Raw genomic sequence first — 24765 nt, 5'->3', positions numbered from 1 at the left:
AGCTGTATCCTGATGCCACTGGCTATCAGGGGAGACAAGGCTGTTTGCATACATCTCAAAAACACCCATGGTGCCAGAGAGATGCTGAAGGTTATAACTTTAATATAAATGAAATGACTGTCCTTGGAAGGCAAAACCTTAAAAAGTCAGTCCTGTGGTTGCAAGGTATGAATTACATCTGATATCCTTAGCATATGGAAAGGAACGATCCTTAAGAACCAGTTCAGTCTCCTCTAAATTTTTCAGAACAAGAAAGTTTGTTGATTGGACCCTTTATTTTGATCCATGGGGTCTAGCTTTTTAATCGCACCTCATTCCATCAGAGAACAAACGTCTTGAGCCAGAGAAAAAAACTTGTTGGTGTGTGCTATCAGTGAGGGCCTGAGCCCAGAGAAAGTTGGGGGCCAGGGGTGGAACTGGAGCTTGTATCCCTGTGACAGTGTCTTCAGGATGTAGTCACTGCCCATTGAGCAATTAGCAATCTTTTCTACAGTAAGTCATCCTGTCACCAGCCCCTGCCTTTCACAGGCAGGTTTCCTTTATTGGTGCTGTTTAGGGCCAGCCCATGAGATAGAATTTCCTAGCATAAATCATTTACGACACACATGGAACCTTTGTGGATGGTGGAACATGGAACCAGGTTGCGGTGACCTAAAATAGCCATGTAAACCTGTGCTCTCTTCAACAGGACCTCTTTGGAAGCATGCCCAAAGAGGGATCATAGCCCACAGGGCAGAATTCCCATTGTTGATTTGCACACATCCAGTGGAGTGGAATTTTGCTTACCACGCTTGGCACCATGCATAAACTTCAATATTGGTTGAGTTTTGGAGAGTTGCCCAAGATTGGCATAGAGTTGTGTGGATCAGCTTCCCTACAGAGGGATGAATGTCTGCCAGCAGGAAAATGATGTATTGTCTGTGCATGGCACATGTAATGAAATATCATAATTTCTCAGTTGAGTGTCATCATTGCATCTGCATTCAGCACTTGGACAGCACACAGTTGGGTGAGAACATCAGCAGTGCAATACATCAATGGCAAGTATGTGGCCTGGAAAGAATGAAAGGTGAGTGCTGCTTACTGAGCAACAAAATAGGGCAAGTTCATAGAAATAACGAATGAACAGCCCAATAAGTGATGGTAACAATGCCAGCTTGAAGATAGTGGGCACCATTATTTTCCATTCCATTTCAATAGGTTCCATTAAATGCGGTCCAACATGTGTACAAGAAGAGAAGAATAAAGGAAGGATGGTTATTTGACAGTTGTATTCATTGCATGACTTTTGTTTAAAGGTTTCAGCAGGCATGTGCACACAAAAGAAGGTATCCAAGTGATTCTCATCACCATTGGTGGTTAGGAGGGAAGAAATAAGTTGGCTGGCATGCAGTTGGTGTTCTAATTCATCCACACCAACCTTGGCAAACCATGTCTTTATGGAGCTCACTTTGTGCACAGGAGCATTGTCATCCTGGAACATGTTTGGGCCCCTTACTTCCAGTGAAGGGAATTTTATTTTCTTACTTTCCCATTTATTGGAATTTGCTTCCAATTTTGTGGCAACAGTTTGGTGAAGGTCCACATATAGGTGTGATGATCAGACGTCCACATACACCACATACATAGCACTATAGAATTCTCAAATCTGAAGTTATGGATTAATTTTCTATTACAGCACAACTAACAATCAAGTCAAGTATTGTCACTCATCTCAACACAGACAGATGTAATGTCAGGAAATATAGTTCTTCCAGAATCCCAGTGCTACACAATGCTACACAATATCAGACAAGAGAACAAGAGAGCAAAATTCGATAAATACAATAAATATAGACAATAGATTATATAATAAACTATATGCAATAAACAACACTGTAAACAAACTGTACAGTAAACCTAAACACTATTGCACAGTAGTAGTGATAACCCTGATCAGTAGAGCATGGACTAATGAGTGAAAATTGTAAATATTATGTTTCTCCTGTAAATTGTCTCTCATATAAATAGAAAAAGGTTCCTCTTGGGTTCTTCAGACGTTTAATGGTTCTAGCTTTCTAGAAGTGAAACCCTCATACATCGTCACAAACCAGGTTTATAGAATTCCGGATATAGATTTAAATTTGTTCCTAATAAGCAAGCCAGAAGCAAGGGTAGAAAGGAAAAAGTGCCTGAGACAATAACAGGAAGAAACCTTGAGAGGAACCAGGCACAAAAGGGAACCCGTCCTCTTCTGGGTGACACCAGATTGCGGGATTATGAGTCCTAGTGGGTAAGTCCTTCAGGGTTCCCCAGAGCAACAAACTGAAGAATGCTTTGAGATACTAGATGGAACTTTTTTAAGAGTGTAAAATGAAAAGAAAGTCCAAATCGCCGCCAGGGAATATAAAACAGAAAGATTTGCTTCTAGCACATGTACAGGATCTTCAGTTTTGTTCCTCAGGGGAAATCTCTGAAGATTCTATGTAGAATCTTACAGCAGTCTTTGCCTATAAGAGGGAGCTCCAAGAAGAGCCTCTATCTACCGAAAGAACATTTGTATAACCCTATAATATAAGCAGCCATGGTGCTTAGATATAATACAGCATTTAATACTGCAGATGATGCATTTAGCCTGCCATATGCTTAATGCATATGTGCCTGATATGTAAAATATTTATATGAGAGTGTATATGTGAAGGTTACACATGGGCATCACTGCAACTGAGCTGTAAGGGGAAAACCAAAGACTAATAGAAAACTAAGTACATCAGATGTTATGTGAGGTGTCAGAAGTCGAATTCAGTTTAGATACACCCAAACAGAGTTTAGCATATAGATTTTAGTGTATAGATAAAAGAATAACTTTTGATTAGATGTGCATGATTCATTTAAAAGAGTTGTTTAGTAAGGGCAAATTCTTAATGATTAGCTCATTGCAAAACATTCAACTTCCACTAATATCTGTACTCTCCTCATCACAGCCACCATCAGACTCTCTACAGTCTACAGGCCTCTACCTGAACCTGTCACATTTGCTTAAACCAACTTGAACATCTCTGTCAGCACAGGCCTCGTCAAACCACCCAAACGAATCGGGTCTTAAGGTAGATTTTTAATGAATACGGATATTCGTATTCGCTCATATCTCTTAGATTAAATTTTTTTCCATGATTCTGTGGTGCGGAATGTGTTGGCAGATTCATTACCGGTTTGTGCCCCCCTCCCCCTACACCTCCCTCTTCTCTGTGCTCTTCCTTCCCACAGCCAGCATGTCACTTGCACCACTCACGCTTTTGTTGCTTGCCCTCATCACTGAGGCCTTTGTCCTGCAGTGATAGACCTGTCCAGAACAATTACTTCAGGAGCTTTAACGACAGCGTTTTAATCTTCTCACAGGTTCTCTCCAAGATGCTATTAAAAGAGTTGACAAAGCTCATGGGGAGAGTACATGGGAAAGTAAACATTGCTTTCTCCTTCACTGAGCTACAACTTGCCAAGTAGCATACAGAGTCAATGCTGGGCCAGAAAACATAGGTGTAGTTGAGGAAAATAGAGATGCTTAATTAAAAAATGCACCAATTTAAATTATGTGACAGTTTAAAAGTCATCTTCCCCTAAAATACAAAAACAGCTTTCAATGGTCGGCCATGTACATATCTGTCTATTGGCATTGCTTGTGTTCAGCAGTAATTTTTTATTCCCTACACTGAAGTGGGGTAGCACAATGACACTATCTGTATCTGTTTAGTACTCCAAATATCCATATCTGTAACAGTATTCAAATTTAAACATGAATGGACATGGCCAAAACTCATGAGAGAGCATGGTTTCTGTGAATTCTGGCCAGGGCCGGTTCTTGCTATAAGTGGTAAACGCGGTTGCTTTGGTCCCCCATACCACCAGATGGCCCCATAATTTTTAAAATAGATATACAAAAAAACCACACTTTACTATCATTTGATGAAATGGTTTCACTCTGGTTTACTGATCAGAAGGTCCGGGGTTCAATAAACATGACTGCCAGGCTGCCACTGTTGGGCCCTTGAGCAAGGCCCTTAACCCTATCTGCTCCTGGGGCACCGTATCATGGCTGACTCTGTGCTCTGAACCCAGCTTCCTAACAAGCTGGGATATGCAAAAAAAGAATTTCACTGTGCTGTAATGTAAATATGTGACAAATAAAGGCTTCTTCTATTATGTAAAAGCCAGTCACAGGGGGGCCCCCTTGTGGTGTGAAAAGAATAGAAACTGCAATTTACAACTAAATAAGGTAACTAAAGTCAGAAGATCATGAAGACGTGGTGATTATGAAGCATTCATATCTATCTGGGTTGGAAAAATGCAAAAAGAAAAAAGTAGAAGAGCAGAAATACACCCAAAAATTAATGCTAATTATTGGATTTAGTCAGTTTGTCTGCGTTCTTGCTTCTGCTTGTTGATATAATTGAGATGGAAAAAGTTATTGGCTAACTAGCTAGCTAGTATCTAGAGTAAGAAGTGTTAGGCTAACAAATGTTAAGCTGCTAGCTCGCTACTACTAGCTATGACAGCAGTAGCCTTAAAGATAATGAGCAGTCAGGAGGCCAAAACGTTAATCATCATGTGTATGTATTTCTTATTCAGTTTTTTAAAATTGTTTATTAAACTGTTTCCCTCATGCATGATAATGAAGTATTAATTCTTTTCCTGCACATACAATAATAAATTGTCTTTTAGGGCCAAATATTACAAAACACCTCTGATTCTGGCTCTGACAGTTTGTCAAACTCAGCTACATCACTCTAGTTTAGTTTAATAAATTTAGTTTCGTATTTAACAAATTCAGTTTCCATTTCTGAAGAATAATTATAATAAAAAAATACACTAGCCTAATTTAAACCACCATGACCCTGACCAGGCAGGTACTAAGGATAAATGAATGAACGAATGCTGTAAATGCAATTTATGTTAATTAGTGCGGTCTTTGTTTGCTTCATATCTGACATTCATATCTGAAAGTAAAATCTCCTACCCACGCAACTTTTTTGTTATGTACCAGTCCTGATGCATTCCTTTGGTGTCAACCAGATTCCCTGTGAGCCTTTCTGGTAAGCTTTCTTAAAAAAAAAAAAAAAAAATTAATTTTAAAAATAGTGCACCTCCTATCATATCTGTATTCAGTTACATCCCTACTACATAGTGTATATACAAACAAGAAATTATAATGTATAGCCTAAGTTAAGCAAAAATAGTTTAAAAAGAGTGTTGCTGTGCCAAAGTTCACAGCCTTATTCATGTTCATGATTATCTACCATTTATTGTGATAGCCTGGAGCTCACACACTGCCATCTCGCAACTCATTTGGATGGCACCGATGGTCCCGAGGAGCCACCCAGGGGGTGCAATTACCACACGCCCATGCTCAGCCAAGCAGAAGAAATTACACTTTCTAGAATCAGGACCTCTCAACCTGGGGACCGACTGTTGGACCAGTGTCCCTTCAACAATTACAACTCCCCGCCTTTTGGAATGCACTCTCTGTTTATTAGTGGGCCCTCTGGAGGTCACATTGTGGGACGCTGCCATGTCTGGACTTCAGGTCCTCAGGCCATCCCAGGAGTGAGTGCCGCACGCCTGCTGTCATACAAACAGGAGAAAAGCATGAGTTTAAAATTCTGGATCAAAAATGACGACGCTAGTTCCAGGTGTTGACATGCTAGTCACTGGCTGTCTTCAAATGAAGACTAAAGACCTGCTTCTTCATCAGTCACCTGAATTATCAATTTGTTTATCCAATGTTTTCTTTTTATACTGCACTAATTTCCCCAATGGTTTTTAGACTGATGGTATTCTTAGTCCCTGACCTAGTGACCTAGCATGAGGATGTGTTACTGATGGACACTACAAAGCACTTCTGTAAGTCACTCTGAATAAGTGTGTATGCTAAATGCTAGTGTGTTCCATGCTATGTTCCCTTTTAATCCTCAGATTCTAGTCAGTAATTAGCAATGACTCAAGACTCTTTTTTTTCACAGCAATGCAAATGCACCATATGGCTAAAAGGGGTGGACACACATAGTCATGTGCATGTTGAACATCCCATTCCAAAATCATGGGGCATTAATATGGAGTTGGTCTACCTGTTGCACCTATAACAGCCTCCACTCTTCTGGGAAGGCTTTCCATTAGATTTTGGAACATGTCTGTGAGGATTTTTGCTCAGTCTACGTTCCAGTTCATGCCAAAGGTGTTCAGTGGGGTTGAAGTCAGGGTTCTGTGCAGGCCACTAGAGTTCTTCCATACCAACCTTGGCAAACCATGTCCTTATGCAGCTTGCTTTGTGCACCGGGGTATTGTCATGCTGGAACAGGTTACGAAGCATAAACAGCATACGAAGACGTCCTGTATGCTTCTAACTTTGTGGGATCCATTTGAAGAAGGCCACATATGGGTGTGATGGTCAGGTGTCCACATACTTGTGGCCATATAATGTAAATTGTAACTTGCAATTGTAAAGTTGTTTTGAAAATATTCAATAGGAAACAAAAACACGGGATCTTTTTAAAAACTATTATTTAATATTTTATTATATTGCCTTTTTATATGCAGACACTGTATATATAATGTTTATATGCAAATATACATTGTTCGTATAGAAAATTTGGTTAGCCGTAGCACAATGTTAGAGCAAGCGGAAAAAGCTTGAAGAATTTGTTTTAATCTCTTCTCTCTTTACTGATTTTGCAAACCGTTCCACCAGAGCCGAAGTTTAAGCTGGTGAACACAGCCCCATGTAGCTAGACCTAACTTAGTCATCAGAGCCTTTATTATACACTTGCACTAACCCAGTCTTAATGAATAAAGCTATAGAGTTTCTATCCTATTGCAGGCATTGTATACTTTTCTATCTTCCTGCACTTTCGTTGTTTGTTACCTGTCTGTCTCAGTGCACAGAGAAATCTGCAGTGTTGTGCAGGTGTCTCTCATTGTCCCCCTTTCCAAACCCCTGCTGTCAATATAAACACTTCATGTCATCATGACTCAAGGGCTCACAGAGATGTAATGGTACATGAGTGAGAGAAAGCTGAAACAGTTATACCATTATTGCTGTGATACCCTGACATATCATACTGTCTAAAAAAATCTTTTTTTTTTAGGTGAAGCACCCTTTGAAATAAAGACACTTGAAAAACAGGGCAGCCTACTTTTTAAAGTGCAAATCAGAGAAAAGGCTAAGAGTAGCACAATAAGTTAGGAGGTCTCATAAATTTTGCAGAAAAAAAAGAAAGAAAGAAAGAAAGAAAAAGAAAAATCCACATTCCCCATCGGTACAGGTTTATTTTATGAACACATTCAAACTGTGCACATATTAGGATCATTATTTAAATGTGTACAATATTATTTTGGCTATTTACTGGAGCCAGAGAACTTTTTTTAATCCTCAACAGAACACATTTCTAGTAAAATTGTCATTAGATTCAAGTTTACACTATTTACAGGCCTACTTGTTGTTAAGTTATTGAGATTTGGATGAAACCCATTCAGTTCAACAGACCATTTAAATACGCCAATAACTATAAAAACGAAGGATGCATCAACACCGTTATTAGTATCAGTCCCATACAGTGCTCGTTTACTCGTACTGGTAAAAAAATAATCTGACACCAACATCTGATACCATTTCATATTAAAAGCCTTGTGTATGTTGATTTTGAGGTTTGGATTAAATTCAAGCAACCAGTCAATTAGTTTAATGACTGTACAAAGACAGTAATGTATATAAACTGGTGGGTTGTGATTTCAACCACTGTAAATATAAACAAACAAACAAACAACAAACAAACAAACAAAAATGGATCCCGTGGCTGTGCTTCATGGACCCGTGGTTCACCGGTCCCCACTTTGGCTCTAAAGAAGTCTGTAGGTAAACAATTATATCATCTTACATTACTAACAAATCAGTATTAATTAAATACTTAAATACTTGAGCTGTTGCTGCAAATGAATGTTTATGGTGTTGAAAAAGCTCTGAAAATGTGGAGTTGAAAGCAGATGCCCATATGATATCTTAAAAGATTCAACACTACGTTATATGGTTTGTATACTAAATCTCTACAGCATATCGAGGTAAAAATGTATGTTTGTCTTTAATCCTGATAAAATAGTTTAAAATGGATTTTGAGTAACATGTGACTGATCATGGTCAGCAATTGAAAAATTATAAACAGCTGAATATTAAGAACAGATCCAAAATGATGCTGTACTGACATCTTCCCAGTTAGCAAACAAGCCACGTGACATTTTTGAGACATAACCTCTGCATGTTGTGCCATGGTTGATTAGATGTGTGTGTGTGTGTGGGCTAAGCCCAGAGGAAAGTTTCTTTGCTTAAAGGTTTCTCTTTGATATCTCAGGAGATTTAATAGTGATTCCCATTTATGTTTGCTTTAGATATCAACTTTGTCACAAGTGTTTCACCTAAAAGTCCTTAAGAGAAATAGAATGAGACAAACAAGACAACATGAGATTTTTCTGAGATTAAAGGAGTCAAAACAGATTGAAAGGCCACACTTGGCATTAGCAGGATCTGAACACACAATCTTCAGGCAAAAACTTTACCAATGCTCTGTCTGGGAAGTTCTTAACTGATGTGTAATAAAAGTTGTTTTTTGAAGTGTTGAAGTTTTGAAGATATGCCCAGTAAATTCAAGTTAAAATTATTTAAATAAGACGGAATTGCAGTCTCTTCTCAAGATGCCATTTTAAATGCTTGACAATTCTTAACATATTAGAATAAGGATACAGGATTAGACATGAAAATTTGAATTTGGACAATAAGTAAGTACACCTGAGAAATTATCGTAGTCAACTACTTGTTATACATGTATTACAGCAAAAGTAATACAACAAAATAATAGTTGGAATATAGCTTCGGCCACCAAGAATACTTTCACGGCCACCTAGTGTACTTCTCTTCAGTGTGTCTATATTTACGAACGCTAAAAGTACACTCGTGTATTTTTCTCCATGTAATTAAACTAGCATATCGAAAACACACTAGTGTACTATTCTTCAAATATAATTAGACATGATGATATATCAAAAGTAAACTGTACATCTCTCCAAATATACATTAGTATGCTTGTAGTAAACTTGTGTGTGAATGAACATGACCCATTAATCTGAGACTTTGCAGAGATCTCTACTGCAACTCCAGAGAAGACGTATATGAGATTACTGGGCTCATTCGTCTCAGGAGAAAGAGCTGAAAGGCAGGAGACTTAAGCTGTCGTCTTCTTTTTTTTCCATTTCCATTTGATCTCCTTGCTGTCTAGGCGAAACTGTAGAGGTAATAAAAAGATCTCGTTTTTAGATTTTTTTTTCCTGTGTGAGTTGATAATAAATGGATAATAGCTAATGATAATGCTTTGTATCCTTCAGAAATGACACTGACTGTGATACATCAAGAAGGGTCAGAAACTATGTCTTGATTTCTAAGGTATTATTCTACAACAAATTTTAACATGAAATTTTTGATATCTTTCCCTAGCGTGTTGATTTAATAGCTACAAGATCAAAGAAGCTTTGCTAGCTAGCTAACATCCATGAGACTAGCTAGCAAGAAAGTATGATGAATAATGAAGGACAAAAAAAAGGACATCACAAACAGAAGATGCTTCCTTTGATAAGGAGGGAATTTCTAGCCATGGGGTTGCTGTGATGTGAGTGAAATATGGAACACAAATATATCAGAAAATAGTTTCTTTTTTTTTTTATTATTTTTTTTTTAAATCCATAAAAGCTTACAGTATTTCACGTAAATGTATCAGAACCGTTGTCCATGTTCTTGGGCATAGGGACAGTTCATCAGCATTGTGTGTATTAGGGAGGGCAAACAGATAACAAACCAGTGTGCGGAAGAGCAGGAGAGACTGAGAAAAAGATGAAATCTTTCATCCTTGGCTGCTTTCATGTCTTTATTTTCAAATGCAGGGAATTATCAGCGCTGCTACTGATGCAGGGGAGGATGGTGTTTTACAGAAGGGATGTGGATGCAATGAAAAAGAAATGAAGGAGGGATGAAATGTACTGTGCAAGATGATATTGATGTTTGGCCATCTGCTCCTTTTGTTGTGGTAGGTTTGGTGAGAATATTAATAAGGCTACAGATCAATATAATTATTATAACCTTTTATCCTTATTGAGCAAAAACTCTGAACAAGTCTCACCACCACTTTTGCTTTGTTTTACATTTGACCTCAATACACAGAAGACTGAAAAACAGCATTACAGGCAGCATTAAAATATTTTTAATAAACCGTAAAATAAAATAATAAAAATAATCTTAATAAATAAATAATGTTGGAACATTTTTTTTTTTTACGTTTTCAGATATTCTTGGCCTGCCTTCTAATCTTCTGTGTTTTCAATGTGTGTGTGTGAGCGTGTGTGTGTGTGTGTGTGTGTGTGTGCGCACGTGCGTATGTGTGTTTTCATTAAATTTGTGTCAGGACTAATTTTGAGGGAAATGAATACAGATGTCAGGGTGCCACCGGATCCCATGGTAGGCCTCTTAAATGAGATAACAGGCTTTAGTCAAAGAATCAACACTTTTGAAGAAATGAAATTAACTAAAAGGACATGGAAATGGCTGTATCACGCTGCGCGACCTGCGCTGCCAAGAATCGCAAATCTATTTCCGACCTTCTGTATTAAGTATCAAACTAAAGCCGCTCTTGCTCATTGACTCATCTGGTGCGCTCTTGTATTGTCTGCCATTAAGTGGGGAGAAAAACGGAGATTATGTGGGCCTTCAGGGGCGTTTTATGAATTCTACTAGAACGTTAAACCATGTCATGGACTTTGGAGGATCACGCCAGCCTACCCTGATGTGTGTTCTATGCTTCTTGTGCTATAAAATCCATGTTTAAGCTCTAAATTTGATTATTCCTCAGTACCATTTTTCAATTAACAGGATATTTGCTCTGGATATGAGAACAAACGCCTGTCTGAATGCGTGTGCTCAGTGTGAAGAGCAAGAAGGAAGTTACAACACATTGGACAAGAGAATCTGGACACTTCTAGGGGATCTTCATTGTGTAATCTATGTCACTATAGATCTTACAAAAGTATGCTAGACTGAATGACTATAATAAGTAAAGCAATTAAGTACAGAATAAAATACGTGTGCTGTTACAGGAAAATAATCAAATACTGGGTGGTGTGAAGCGGAAGGTAGATTTCACGCTAAAATTGATTATTTTCCTATAACAGCACTGAAATAGTGAAGTGTTTTATTCCTCTAACAATCTATTATTTGTTTATTATATTCAAGATTCTGCACTATTTCTAGGTTCCTATTTAAATGTAAGCAAATTTGTGATATTGACCATGTTAACTTCTTTGTACAAAAGGTCAGATTTCCCTCATGATGACACTCTGATGGATTTGATCTGAAATGGATCATAAGGTTTTCCACAAACTTGTCATTGAAGCAAAAAGGGGAAATACCAAATACTTACATTCATGTAAATATTTCAAAGATTCTACTTTTCACTCAAGTTATTGTCACTAACATAGTTTATGATGAAATGTTTTTTATTAGATTAGAAAAGAATGCACAATAGAAGTGTTTTCACTAATGCTCTTAGACTTTTGGACAGATATTTTTGACTACCAGCTGTCTACCATGCAGGTGCTAAAATATTATTGGAATTCACATGATTCTTAAATTGCTGGTGAATCAGTAAGTGAACAGTGTATTGTTTTGATAATATTTGTTATCAGATGTTACCAGTTTTTGCCATCATGCATCTTCACCCACAAAACATTTACTATAAACTCCTTTAATTTACTATAGGATCATCAGCTAAATGAACAAATGAGCAGATATGCAGAGTATAGCGAAAACCACTATTGCACATTAATTTCCAGCAAAACAAAGGTCTGGATTTAACACTTATATATAATTATAGAGGAGAAATTCACATAGGGCCTTCTCATGGTGGCTTCACTGCTAGAGATGGACAATGTGTGTTGTTAGGTAGGAAAACTGAGCAGGTCACTGAATCTTAAAGACTGAAGTTGAAATGCAATGCAATGCAAACAGATCATAGAGCACAGAGCACCCCATCGTCCCAGCCTCACGCTGCTATTTCACACATGGACACAGCCAGTGCGAAATGACAGAGCATGTCAATATCGACAAATAATTATGAGCAACGATACTTTCTTCCTGCAGTGGCAACTTAGCCAAAATGACTTCATAATGCCACGGGACCACCTGAGTGACGGCGCTCTAGCAGCATTTCGCGCGATCTCTGCGCAATTATGCAGTGTGAACTTATCTCAGCATCCAGTCTATGCATGCAGAGATGCCCCCATCCTATGCATGTTTTATCAGATGTGTCCAGGTACGCACCCGGTGATAGCAATCGCACCAATGAGAGCGAAACAAGTGCCAGGGCATGCTGTGAAATGAAAAGACGTAAAAAAAAAAAAAAACAGGAAAATAAAGAAAGGTGGTGGAAAGGAAAAGATGTTTATTGAGGCGGAAAGACAGGAGAGAGGGGAAAAGGTAAGAAGAAGAGACTGGGGAGAAAAACAAAAAAAAGACAAAAATAAGAAAAGGAGAAAAAAAAAAACCAAGAGAGACAGATTTAAAGAGAGGAAAGAAAAATGAAAGGGGTGGGGGTGGGACATGAGAGAGAGAGAGAGAGAGAGAGAGGGAGAGAGAGGGAGGGGGCAAAATGAGACCAAATTTTCTTTGGCAATCTCGTCTCTCCTGCTGCAGGTGTGAGGCTATTTCACTAAAGCAGGCCAGACGCGAATGTCATTAGTTCCTAAGCCCCAGGTGAATTTGCCACTGTTCCACATGATTAACCCAGATAATTGTGTGTTGATAGCGAGCATGGTCGATGGAATACAATTTTCAGGCAGAGATTCCTAAACAAACAGCTCAGCAGAGGCTGCAGGGACTCTGTGTATGTGTGTGTGTGTGTGTGTGTGTGTGTGTGTGTGGTTAGCAGTGTAAGGTCGGTGACTTGTGATGCTGGTGATGTCCTGGTGCCTCAGTTGTTGATGGTGTCATGCATGCTCAGAAGACCAGAAGAAGTGTGAGAGCAATAGAGGAACAAAACACTTGTTGGCAGTGTTTGGAAAGAACATTCTTTATATAATATGTAAATTCACGTCTACAATTTAAAAGGAAAGTAAACAAAACAACATAAAGCGTCTTAGTAGGGCATTGCTACAATGCTCCTTGGCACAGATGTCACTGTCTACTGTCACAGAAGTCTCTGGAAATGTACAGGAACACCATTCTTCCATAAGAATATTCCCTCAATTGGTGTTTTGATTTTGATTTGCAGTGACTCTTCTTTCTAAAGAGGACAAATGGACTCAGACTAGGCCAGCAAAGTGTCCCCCAGAGCATAACTGAGCCACTGTATTTTCCTTTAGTCACCTGGCTGTATATCTTTATCCATCTGCATTCAAAATAAGGCAAACAAACTGTTACAATCCAAACTCGTACAAAATATACGAGCAACTTGTGTTTGATTTTCTAAATTTAGTCGTATGAAAAGCTATGTTCACTAACCCCAGTCTGATTGCTAAGCTTGGTCTTAGTGAATTTTCATTCAAAATTCTTTTTTTTTTTTTTATTTAAAACTGGAAATAAATAGAAAGTTTTAGAATTCTGAAATATTACAAGCAAAGAAAGGAAATGTTCAATATCTCGAATATTCAGTTTTCAAGATTTTGTAATATAGGCCACATATCGAAGTTGTGATATTGACCAAATCAGATTTTCCTTGAGTCCCTTCTACTGAAGCATTTGTTCAGGTGACACTCTGATGAATTTGTTCTAACATGGATTGTCAGGTTTAACACAAGCTTGTGGAGTCCATGCTAGCTCGTGTGTACGCTGTTATTAAAGCTACAGTACCAAATACTAAGAAATTCTGAAATTCATGTAAAGATTTTACATTTCACTCAAGTTAGTGGTGAATTGTAATGAATCTTTTTTTTTAAAATAAATTAGAAATGAATGCAAAACAGAAGCATTTTCAAACATTTCAACCCCACTGTATATATTTTATTAAACAACCTGTAAATATCTCCTACTAAGGGACAGATCCACCACATTGATTTTTTCATGCATATCTGTTTGCCATCATTACCCATGACAGACAATTACGCACTTTTTAAAAACTTTTCCCGTGCGAGCAGTATTACTGAAATGGAGAGAAAAATTTGAAATTCAACAGAATTTGTAATGAGTAGTCATTAATAACACTCTCACCAAATGCATATTCATTGTCAAATCAAGGCAAAATGATTCTTGCATCATTTCACTCAGTCGACACACAAATAGCGGCGCCTGGCCCAACGCTAAACATGCCTTCAGCGTCTGATGTTTGCATATCATTTTAATGTGATCACTTTTATTGCCCCTTTCAGACGGAGTTGCTGGAGTTTTCAGATGGTTTCCAACACAGCAGTCTCCAGCTGAGGAACGTTCCAGCAAGGCGATATCTGAGGCCAGCATCCGGTGTACATCTGCTAACCCAGTCTAGGAAAAAATCAGTCACCTTTGGTTCCTGCAAGGTGTTACTTTTACTTGCAAATACTGTGGATTTTTATGAGGTGCTACTGTTACCTTCACCTCAAGCATCCTGTGTCTCATTTCAGAGATGCAGCGTGAAAGGATGTGGATCTTTATGACATGGGGTTTTGACGAAAACAAAAAGTTATCAACTCATTGAAGCATCAACTCACTGTATGCCTAGATTTTATATAATCTCGTATAGAATAATAACAATAACAACATCATCAACAACAACAATAAGAAGTTATAATAAAAATACTTTTTTACACATAATATATGGTAAATAGATAATATTAATAATAACAAAAATATTTGTAATGTGCTTTTCTAGACCCAAAGCACTACAGGTTTTAAAAATAAACAAACAAAAAACTATACAGATAATAAAACAAGCTACATAAGACAATCAATAAGTACTTCTAATAATAGACCATGATGCCTCAAGTTTATAATAATAATAATAATAATAATAATAATAATAATAATATCTGCAATTATTTATATTTATAAATTTATATTTAATTTATATATATTAGATTAACAGATACATCTAATAACAAAGCTGTGATGCTCATCAGGATTATTTTTCTATATCAATAATAATAATAATAATAATAATAATACTTAGGGGCATGTGATTATTAGACCAATTATGTGTTATTAGGCCAATGTGTTACAGTTTATGGGTTTTATAGTGAATTGTAATGTTTATAAAAAACTATATAACACTATATTATTATTATTTACAATGTCTTTTGCATTCTTTATTTTCATATTCTGACAAACCAATATACATATAAGCAGATCTACTGTACATAAGATCAATTATTAATGCTGTATGTATTATTAATTCCAAAACAGGCTCCACATTGCTCATTATGTAGTGTTTGAAGTTGATACTGTACCATATAAATCCCCTGTTACTAATGGCGATGGAAATGATGGCACTGACAAAAAACAAAACCAAAAACAAAACATCAGACTCTGTGATTTTCACTGAATGGTGAGGAGAGCACTAGATAGGCTGAGAGAACCAGTAAGTAGTAGAAAATTGTGGTAAGCCCTGCATAAGCATGGTTCATCTAATGTGGTCCAAGCATGAAAACACCGAAAAATCCAATATCAGAAGAGGTGATATGAGGAGTTTGCCTGTTTATGACCCCTGTTCCCAGATGAGAAAAACTTGCTGAATTCTGGTGGCCTGGGAAAACTCTTTACATGGCGAATTTTTGATATTTCCTACAATATACTGTATATCAGTTAAAATACAGACACAGTACTTGGTTAAATCTATAACACTGACCATACTAATCACTGTTTTGAGAAGGTAATCATCAACGGTGTTGTTGCTGTACTGCAATTTCAGTCCAAAATATTTGTGAGCATGAATGTTTGAAGTTCACTGTAGCAGAACAGTACCACCAAACACTCAGGCCTGTAATTATAAAAGTGAGGTTCAAGTAGCTTTTTATGAGCTTTACAAGCTCACACAAAAGACAGACTTTCATGCGTCCATGTTTTTTTTTCCCCACTTTGCACATCAAACGTCCCAAGTTGGGAAATGATGTCATTACAACTTGCAAACGACCAGTTGCAATGCACCACGAATGCAGCATTAGTGTGACCTCTTAAAACTACTTCCTGTTTTTAGATATTTAGGCAGCCCTAGTTCTCAGTCTCATTATGAAGCCTTGCCATACTTAATGTTTGTGTATGTTCTGAACCTTTGTTATATCTGACTGCCTTGCCATGTTTTGGATTTCACTTTGTCTGCCTAATAAAACTCCTTGCACATGGAGTTGCTGAGTCTATCTTGTTACATCCAGAAGTGAAAAAGGAGAAAATTTTATTTCTGATTCCATTCTGACTGTGGAGATGGACATTTTGAACATCTGGTTACGAACTGAATTGATTTGTCTGAATTGAATGTCTGGTCCACTGTTGCATATAGCTATCCAAAAACTTGATCAAAGCATTATGGCTATTCACTGTATGAGGAAATCACACTTATTTAGAAAGGTTTTGACTTCTTTAGGCACTGTTTTTACCATTTGCAGGATAGATAACCAAGGCAAGGTAAAAAAAATGAAACATTTCCACAATGTTTGAGTGAAACATATATGTGACTTCTTAAAAGTCAAACTATGATGTAGGCAGAAAAAAACATTTTTTGGTGAAAACACACATTTTTGTCTTCTCTGGATGATTGCCAGAATTCAGAAAGTTTGACGTCCAATAGTTTTTCCCAGACCACCACTCAAACAGCTTGCTCTTGACACAGTAATGTCTTTCGGGCTCAGTTAATCATGAAATGAAGATGCCAAAACTGAAGAAATGAGAACATAGTAACAGTTTTAACTGGTTCAGAGGGTGCTGAGATGTTTTTGCTAACTATTTTTCCCCAGATTATAATGCTGTTTAGATTTTGAGATACTTTTTTTCACAACAGAGATTCAAGAAGAAAATTGGTTTTCTGAGAGAACGTTTTTTTTTCCCTTAGAAATTCTTAAACTTAAACTATTAAACTATTAATAGTTTAATAGTGTTTCATTAAAATATTAAGCTAAATTGGCTTTTGTCATCAGACAACAGAGCTATTGCATCATATTTCTACTGTTTCAAAAAGCTAATCGTGGTAATTAGGGATCTGGGTATGATAGGACGATCAAAAAGTGAGTGAGGCAGTCTGAAATAATTCTGAATTGCCTTTTTTTAAAAAGTTAAATGATGTCTCAAAATTTGCCTCACATCATATGTGAAAATCAGTGCACTGACTGAATGTTTTGGATTTGTGTAGTGTGCTGGTGAGGCTATAGACTGTGATCTCATAACATCTACAAGTGGTCTCTCATGGCATTGGGTGTCCAAAGCCTGCCCTGAAAGATTTTAAATAGTTAATTTATTCATTTATAACAACTATTAATTGAATATCGTTGAATTTGAGTAAACAATACATCATTAATTACCATGATGTATCCCATTTTACCAAGTAAAGAACTACCAGGGGTTTGTTCTAGATCAGAGAGGCATCAGGTGGAGAAAGTGTGTATTGTCTGTCAGTTTGTAGAGCCTACCAAAATCTCAGCGAAATCTCAGTGGGATGTTACTTGTGATTCATTTCATTATGCTTTCTTGACCAATATAACCCCGAAAGCGGAGGGCAATACAGCACTGGATGTGAAAGATGTTTTACAGCACTAATACTTTATCTTATTACCTTATTCAAATAAAAAGCAGCATGTTATACAGAAGCAATTGGAGACCTTCGTATTAGTACCACCCTCCACAAACATGTTATAGTCTTACACATAGTATAAAAACTCTTCCTCACTGGCCAGTATGAAGCAAACATTGGCTGTGGAAATACCAGGCAAGAAATTTCCAGAATGAGCCACGTCAGTCCCCATGGCGCATGTCAAATCCCACTCCTGACCCCAAACCTTCAGTATATGCTAAACCAACATCTTATCCACCCAAAGGTCAGACACCTTGTATATTAAAGTACTCCTCATACAAGAAGTACTGAGACAAAGCAGATATTTGTACTTATCAAAAAAACAAGCAAAAATATTTCCAGAAACTTCAGCTTCAGATATCTCTTGAGGTTACAGAGAGGGTGAAATGCAAGGAGAGGTGGCAAATCATGGCACAGATACACTACTGATGGCAACTTCCCAAACCTCCACAGCAAACTATTCCTCATTGCACTACTGCTGAGCCAAAGCAGTGATTTGCATTTCACAAACAGCAAGCAAAATACTTTCAGAACTACTACAGATTTTTTTTTTTTTTATTTCTCCCAATTTCTCCTTTGCACTTGATGTTCCTGTTACAGCTTCCTGACACACAGCAAACTCTTTCTTGTCATACACTTTGGATACGAGGAAGAGATAAGCAGTTAGCAGAGAGCAAGCGAGGACTTGGGGTTTCATCAAGCTCTTGCTGGGTTATGAGTGTCTGCTCAGTGGCTGAGGTGCTCTTTTGGGCTCAGTGCCACAGATGAAAGCTCATTAGGCAGTGTGGTGAGGAGAGGTGAGGAGAGGAAGCAATTGGGGTAAGCAGGGAGCAGGGACGCCTAATTGGGGTGTGTGATTACACCGGCTGCTGTTAGCAGGAATTAGGCAATAACAGACAAACCCAGCAGCGTGGCTCATCACCACAGAGAAGAGAGAGTGGGTGGTGATGCTGGTTTAGCTCTAATTACAGTACACACCTTCGCTACCATAACATTGCACAATGTACGACAAGTACAAAACATGTACGATGAATAGGTAAAATAATGAACTCGCACTGGACCTTTTCATAAATTAGCTAATCATTACTGTGTGATACCAGATTACATTACACACAGATCATCCATTCATTCATATTTAGTGCATTTAGTATATATTATTCAGGCTTGCAGTGGATCTGGAGCCTACCCCCGGAACACAGGGCACAAGTCAGGAATACACCCTGGATAGGACTCACAGTGCACCACACATGCATTCGCATACTTATTCACATCTAAGGGCATTTTTGTATAGCCAATCCACCTACCGACATGTTTTTGGGAGATAGGAGGAAACTGGATAACCTGTAGAAAAGCTATGCAGACCCACAGGGAAAACATGCAAAACTGCAAACAGACAGTAACCTGAGCTCAGGATGGAATCAGGGTCTGGCTGCGCCAACTCAAGATTTTATTAATATCCTCATCTGATTATTATCTACCGAAAGGCTACCTAGGTGAAAAAACAGGAAAACCTCTTTGTGAAATAGTTACGACATTCTCCAAAAGACAAACAAAACAAAACAAAACACAGAGACTTGCCAGTAGTGAGGTATGAAGATGTGGAAACTAGTGGGAGCTTTGACTCTGCTGCTGTTATGCAGTGATACTACTAATGTTCAATGACAGATATCCAATAATACTGCTCTACCATTATGCATTTTTACTTATGTGGTGTCATATGTAACATGACCTTTTTAATGCACATGATAAATACTTTTGCCAGATGACAAACCCAAATAATGCCTTGCTTCACCTTGTTCATAGATAGTGGGAAAAATATATGCATATATATATATATATATATATATATATATATATATATATATATATATATGAAGTGAATAGGGCAGCAGAGTGGCAGCATTGTCACCATTGTCAGCTTGGTTGATTGGCTATACTAAGTTGCCTCTGTGTGTGAATGTGGGTGTGTATGGTGACCTGTGATGGACTGGTGTCCCATCCATGTTGCACTCCCGCCTCATGCCCAGTATTCCCAGGATAGGCTCTGCATTCACGACAGCACATGTACTAAAACTGGATCGATACAGAGAAGATTAGCATGACCCCTGTGAAAGAATGACACGCAAATCTGTGAAGCGCTCTGCATTCAGCACGACCCTGACCAGGATAAAGAGGTTACAGAAGATGAATTAATAAAAGAATGTTAACTGAATGCATTATGTTGTGCAGAGAATCAAAATGATTCATTTTTGTGTACTGTATAAACAAAGAAACGTCTCAAAATGGTGATGACAAAACTTTATTTTGTGGATCATATTTCCTTAGGTCCACATATAGGCTTTATGTGGCACAAAACGTATCCCACACGTATCACTCTGCTGTCACTCTGTTCCACAAAATTTTTGTTTGGAGCCGCAAAGTGATATGGTGACAATGTTTAATAACGAGGTGTGGCTACAAATGAATTTAAAGAGGCCATAAGTTTCTCAGGATCTATTTTGTTGCCAAGAAGTACTTAACTCATGGCATTTATTATATTTTAAAATGAGTAGGACAGGGAAATCAATTGAATTAGATCGTTGTGGCCACAGGAACCTAAGCATGGTCAATTCACTGCACAGAAATGAATAATTTAAATATCGTTTATTTTTTTACTGACAGACTTGTGATGTACAGTACAGTGATACAGTGCACAGTGATACTATGATAGATATTACTATAGCTGTGCATTGATAGATTGCTACAGGGTGTCCCAAAAGTCTCCATACATAGGGGACTACACACACCAGCACCACGTAGGTTGTGCCTTCGTCAGTAGATGTTCGTGGACGTCCACTTCTCGGTTGGGCCACAACACTTCCAGTCTTTTTGAATTTGTTAATAAGTTCGGCGACAGTGTTGTGTGTGATGTGCTTGCAGTGTTTCCTGTTCAAGTCCATATATATATATATATACACATTGTATAAACTAAGTATGAAAAATTCAGACGTTTTGCTAAAAAGTGTTCATTTCCCCTATGTATGGAGACTTTTGGGACATACACTGCGAAGTCTAGTCCTTCTTGTCACTAATTTGTAAGCCTTAAATACCCTTAAAATATACTTTAAACAGGAAGGAAGCTATTGAAGAAAAACTAATTCAGACTTTTGACCTTACTGTGACCATTGAGCCTATCTGGATCAATACCTAATCAGTTCTTTTGCTGGTTACAATGATAATTTCATATAAATCCTGCAAACATTCAACCACTCATTCTTAAGATAACAAGAATCTAGGTCAAACGGACAGATACACAAACACCCTGAGAACACCTAGCGGTGGAGACGTAATAATATAACAAACTCTATAGATTTTTACATGGATATTTTTTTAAAAACTTGTATTAAATATGTATACATATTAATTTAATAACAAAAATTTGCAAAAAATTACTTTTAGATATTTACAGTACTATACACCATTGACAGAAATAATAATAATAATAATAATAATAATAATAATAATAATAATTGATTCATTTAATTAATATTAAATTTATCAACAATAATAATAATAATAATAATAATAATTGATTAATTTAATTAATAATAATTTAAGAAGCAATGTATAGGAGTTTTTAAGAGCTTTGGAATATGCTATTCAGCTGCTTTGCTCTTTCCATCTTTACACACACACACACATGCACACACACACATACACACTTCCACCTCTTCATGTGCTCATCTCTATCAAAGCTACAAGTGATGCACAAGTGGCAGACATCAAAGCAGCGGTGCTTCCTCATCAAACGATGCCGTCATAAAGCGTCTCTTTGAACCTGGTCTTCTGCAAGTGTGTAACAAAAAGCCTTAATTAACGCGTACGTCTCCAGCCGCAGGAGCTTTGTCCTCTCGTTTTCCCTAAAACCCTCGTTGTGAGCGAATGTTATTCTAAGTCAACACGAACTGGCATTGTGATGACAGGGAATGTGGAGATGAATGCAAACAGCTCCTTATCCTCGTGAGTGAGAGACTGACTCGAGGTTCTTCAGAGTTAAGAGATAGGTTATGTTAAGTTTTTCAGGAATTCAACTCACACAATACAAATACAAGATAGTCTTTGAGTTGTTGGTGTTCTTAGTCTCAGTAACCTGAGCTCAGAATCAAACACAGTTTCCTGGAGCTGTGAGGTGGCAATGCTACTAACTGCGCTACCATACTGCCCGTGATAAAACTATGTAATAAAAATAACCAATAAAGACACATCCTTCTGGTTCCTGCCTCATAATTCCTGTGATCAGAGAAGGAGTTCACAAACTAGGGCTCATGACCCCACAGGGGTCACTTGATTTACAAATGGGGTCATGAGAGAAGCTCAAAAATTCATTTATTTTGCTAATTAATATTAGAAATATTGAGAACGAATGTTGTACTAATATTTTGGGAGTCACATTCAGACAAGCCACATTTAAATTAACAGGGTACATGTTATTTTAGTCTTTTTCACTATCCTGATAAACAACAGCAGTGAAAATTTCCCCATCCATCTACTCCATCTGCTAAACAAACGAGCATTGACTCTCAAATTGTATACTTTTGCTATGTACTCTATGTGCTATGGGCTATGTACTCTTCTAGACCATTATTGAGTATTAACACTAACCGGTTTTCCTATTATAGTTAGTGTTTGAGCTTTAAAAATCTGTCATGCAGCCTTCAAATGTATCAAAAGATCTGTTTTGCGTACCATGAAGGTACTTCTGGATTCTTCTGGAGTTTTCATTTTGAGACACAACTCATGACATCGGTCTCTATCACACCACCGCGGAGTGAATTGTTTTCCAATTAGAGCACAATACATCCCACTAGACTGGTAAGTCAGTTCATATTACTTTGGTTTTTAATTCACTGACATTACATATACATACAGTGATGCTAGAAAGTTTGTGAACCCTTTACAATATTCTGTATTTTTGCATAAATTTGACCTGAAATGTGATCAGATCTTCATGTAAGTCCTAAAACTAGGTAAAGCAAACCCAATTAAACAAATGAGGCAAAAACATTATAGTTTTTACATTTATTTATTGAGCAAAATGATCCAATATTGACTATGTTTGACAGAAAAAGTATGTGAACCTCTAGGATTAGGAGTTCAATTTATGCAGAAATACAGAAAATTGTGTCACAAAAAGTGTCACAATCGTAAAAGGTACACAAAAGCTTTATTTCGAAAGCTTGCAGATGGATCCAAAACATGAGGCAACAATAAGAGAACAGGCTATGGTCAGCATAAACTGGGCTAGGCAAAAGAGCAAATCGGGAAACTGGAAACAAGATCCAAAACCAGAAAGGCTGTGCCAAAAGCAAGGCTTGGTAACAACTGATATAAAGAACACAGAGCATATATAGAGCAGCGAGTGGGCGTTTGGTGTGTGTTTAAGTAGTGTGTGAGTGATTAAGTCCAGGTGTGTGCAATCAGTAATCAGGTGACTGTGAACCTGCTAGTGAATGCTCGGGAATGTAGTCCATGGCGGCCATGTTTGGAGGTCTCAAAGTATTCTATTTTCTGACAAAATAAAATGTTCAAGTGTTACAGTAGTAGGTGGTCAAGGCTTGGGGTTGCAGAAAATTCATAATGTCCATTTGGGGTCATTTGCCTCAAAATTTTGGGACGCACTGCATTAGACGATTTCCATGTACTTGTACGAAGGCCTTGCCGTATAGTTCAGTTTCCATCTCTTGCTTGAATGACATCCTAATGTCGTTGCTGTACATTCTGGTCAGGTGAAAGAGTGACTCATTAGCTCTTTCAGTCTTGATGTACAGTTTCATATCATCCAGGAGCAGGATGTGGCTGGAGGTAGCTCTGTTCTTGAATCTGTATCCATACCCACTTTTATTATCTGGCTGGTTTCAGGGATTCAGGCCTGGTCATCTGGATCTTAGAGATGGCTGCTAGTTTATTCAAACCATGTATTTTTCTGTCTAGGGCAAAGAAACAATTAAAAATAAACCAATAAAACACGGTGTTGGCTGTCTTAAAAATAAGACGTTGAGTTTAACAGATACACATGAATGACAATAGATACATTTTCAACATAATTTCAAACTCTTAGCCAGTTGGAACTGGAATAAATAAAATAACAATGTGTGTATTTATTTAAATATTAAAAAATAAAAAATGAAAATAAGAAGTTCTTATGAGCATAATTTTTGTTAGAGGAAATATAAAGAGTGTTGTACTGACCATTACTTACGCTATTGCTGCTTTAATTGTCTAATGCTAAATTACATATCTTTCTGTGATTATGATGGTCAAAATGTCCAGCCACTAACTGCCCCCTTGAGGATAAATGAATTTTATTTATTTATATGAATTTTATTCAAATAGTGGTGACCAGAGATTTTCAAACCAACCTAGATGGTTCTAAAACATAAGTCTGATTTGAATTTGATCCTGACTTGAAGAATGTGACACTTTTAGCCACTGTTAAAATGCTACACTAATAAAACAAAACAAAACAAGTACAAATCAATATTAAAACAATTATTAACATAAAATATTAATAAAATGTATTTATTTTGAACACTGTTGATCTGCAAATGATCTGTAAAGTTTTGAATAAAGAAAGAGCCAAGCCCTGGTCATTATTAGCTTTTTTGTGTATATATATATATATATATATATATATATATATATATATATATATATATATATATATATATATATATATATATATATATATATATATTTGAGATTATTAATTCATAAACCATGTGTTAATGTGTAAAATTAAAGGAGGCGCCCTCTTGTGGACAGAACCTGTAACAGCACAACATTAACACCAGTGTCAGTCTGATACTGCTACTGAGACAGAGCATTTATCAAACACACACACACACACACACACACACACACACACACACACACACACACACACACGGGAATGTGGTGCAAACTTTAGTAACATGTCTAT

The 24765-nt window shown here is 37.2% G+C and overlaps 1 non-coding gene across 1 annotated transcript; it reads left to right on the top strand.

The window, feature by feature from the left end:
* The first annotated feature begins 19853 nt into the window (after nt 1–19853).
* LOC113538529 (U6 spliceosomal RNA) lies at nt 19854–19957 on the top strand. The gene has a single exon (XR_003403858.1). It is a non-coding gene; the product is annotated as a U6 spliceosomal RNA (small nuclear RNA).
* The last annotated feature ends 4808 nt before the right edge of the window (nt 19958–24765 follow it).

This window comes from Pangasianodon hypophthalmus, chromosome 2 (genome assembly GCF_027358585.1).
Source record: "Pangasianodon hypophthalmus isolate fPanHyp1 chromosome 2, fPanHyp1.pri, whole genome shotgun sequence".
NCBI classification, from domain to species: Eukaryota; Metazoa; Chordata; class Actinopteri; order Siluriformes; family Pangasiidae; genus Pangasianodon; species Pangasianodon hypophthalmus.
The sequence above is the reverse complement of the archived record's forward strand: the minus strand, read 5'-3'. Positions and strand labels throughout refer to the sequence as shown.